Here is a 2967-nt window from a genome sequence, read left to right as displayed (position 1 = left end):
GACAAAAATACTAATTCTAAGTGTTGTGTCGGAAATGCGTAGCAACTTGCTACGCATTTACGACGGATGAATTATATTTGTATTTAAATTGTATTTAAATGTTTAATTATTATTATTATTATTATTATTATTATTATTATTATTATTATTATTATTATTATTATTATTAAGAGATTTTTGCATATTTTGCCACTCCTAAGCCTTCTTATTACGTATTTTCCCAAACCATAAAATCAATTACATATTTCCCCTTCCTAACTCATATATATTACATATTTCCCCTTTTCATTTAAATGACTCTTATTTATAACTATTTTACCCTTACTGAACTATTTAAAGAATATTTACATATTTCCTCATTCTAATATATAAAATCAATTAAATATTTACCCAGATTATGTAGTATCACCCTAATTCTTCTACTTGTTACTCTTGTCAAACAATACATACAAAACCATAATACTCATAATAAAAACATATATTCCGTTCATAATAGATTCCGTTCAAAATACATAAATTTCGTTCATAATAAAAACATAAATTCCGTTCAAACCCCAATTCTTCTACTTTCACATATTTTCTGTACTCTTTCCTCGTCCCCTTTTACTTGTTGACGCTTGATGTTGAGTATCTTCAGGTGCTGAGTTTTTGCATGTCTTTTCACGGTGTCCATACTCACCACATCGTGGACATTTTTGTCATTTTTTAGGCTCGTCACCAGGTCTAATTCTATTCTTTCTTGGTCTCCTAGGTGGATGTTTGATTACAGATGGGTATATCTTCTCCTCATTATCTATATGCACCCATTGATCCTTTGTTGGCATTGGAGCAACTTCTAAAGTATAAGCTAATTTAAACTTCTCAATAGTATAAAATGGATCAACATATACGTGTCCCAGTTAACATCCCTTGTGAAAATAATAAAAGTTGTTGCACGCACACACGGAATACCTTTTACCTGCTAAACCCAAGAAGTACATTTTCTATCATCAAGTGAAACCTCCCAATGCTTGTCCTCATATTTCACCTCAGCTCGATTTTCACCACTTCTACAAATTTCATATGCAGCCAATTTCTACATAAAACATTCAAAATATTAAAAAGTCGTTCACCTAAAATATATTATAAATATATGTAAAAAAAGGAACATTATACAAACCTTAGAGATTTTGTCAAGATAAGTCTTAGTTTTAGGTACTAAGGTACCCTTCCATTTTTTTTAAAGCCTCCATTTTTTTGTCAAATCGTACCATTTTCTTCTCTCTAATTGAATCAAGCAATTCAAGAACCGGTTTATATCGCACCTCACCTATCCACGCATTAAATGACTCCGAAATATTATTTGTAACATAGTTACACTTTGATGTCTCCCCAAACCTACAACGACTCCATATCTTATTGTGATTCTCATTAAGATAAGTAAGTGCATTGTAGGTCCACTAGCGGAGGATCTAGTCGCCTAATCCTTATGATACGAACAAACCCGGTTGTGCGGAATCCAACCGGGAAAGCAAACCGAGATCAAGAACACAAAGACACAAAGATTCAACTTTAAAGCTCACTTATATAACATTCAGAACAGTTACAGTACAACAATTACAACACAACTCTTAAACTTTCTAAATACCCTCTCAGTGTGTGTTCTCTCGTGTGTCTCTGTTTTCTTCAGTGTGTTCTATGTCTTCTGTCTTCAGTTTGCAGTGCATATATATAGGCTGCAGATCGGCGAATGATCTGCAGCGACGAATAACCTCGACGAACAACCTGCAGCGACGAAAGACTCCCACGAAAAACAAACACGACGAAAAACTGATGTTTATGAGTTTTTTCGTCATACATGAGTGATCAGGTTCTTCGTCAGGAGCATGTGCAGGTTTTTCGTCAACAACATGCATAGGTTCTTCGTCATGTGGCTGCAATATGCCGACTAGCAAATAGAACAGCAAACAAATATATCTGCGACATGTAGATCAGCAACATGATTGAACCGAAACTCGATGGAGGATATCAGCTTTGGTCTTCATTCTGTAACACGGGCGAACCGAGTCGAGCCGCATCCACACGAGATGCATCAACAAACTCCCCCTTGGATGCTGCTCGTGATGGTTCGTTCTTCACATAGTTGTCGGATCCTGAGATGTCTTCACTTGACGTAAGAAGAAAGGGTATCAACTAACTCCCCCTTTCATTTAGGAAGTGTGTTAACAAACTCCCCCTTAAAATAAACTCTCCCTTGAGTTATGCTCGTGAATCTTTGATCTTCAATTCTTTAGATCCTTGTGGTGTTGATGATAGGTCAGCGGCAACTCGATCATCTTCATCCTTTGAGTGCCTCCACGTCGTGTCTTCATTCCGAAGCTAGTTATCGAGCACGTTCTCTTCGCCTTTAGCTGGTTTGAATCTTGCATCTGCACATACAAGAAAGCTAAACACGTAATGAGAACAAATGCTTGGAATATAATTAACATAAACAAATGACACACATGTGACCAATTTTCAATCAACTACCGCCCAACTGTTTGAAAGTTTTAACAAATTGTTCAATTTTGGTTTTTAACTTTCAAAACTTGCAAATTTCGATCGTTTATGAAGATTTAGTTGTTTTGGTTTTCGTTCAGATTTCAGGTGTCGAAGACTCGAGATCCAACATCGGGCAATCAAAAGAAATTAAAAATAAAATCTTTTCGGCTTTTATAAAGTTTATATTAAAACACACCTAAAATATTTTTGGAATTTTGAATATGTGAAATGTAAAGACGGAAAGCAGTAAATAAATATATACAAAGATGCAGAAACTGAAAGCAGTAAATAAATATTTACAGACATTCTTTTTGCGAGTTTCGAGGATAAAAGAATCATATCAGTGTACGGTCACGCCAAAACGGTCTTGTTGTTCAATTAGTTAACATTTAGATAAGCATCCTATAACGATTATCGGTATTGTTGTCCACTAAAAACTCAACTTAT

Source organism: Helianthus annuus, chromosome 3 (genome assembly GCF_002127325.2).
Source record: "Helianthus annuus cultivar XRQ/B chromosome 3, HanXRQr2.0-SUNRISE, whole genome shotgun sequence".
NCBI lineage: Eukaryota > Viridiplantae > Streptophyta > Magnoliopsida > Asterales > Asteraceae > Helianthus > Helianthus annuus.
Note: the sequence above shows the minus strand (reverse complement) of the source record.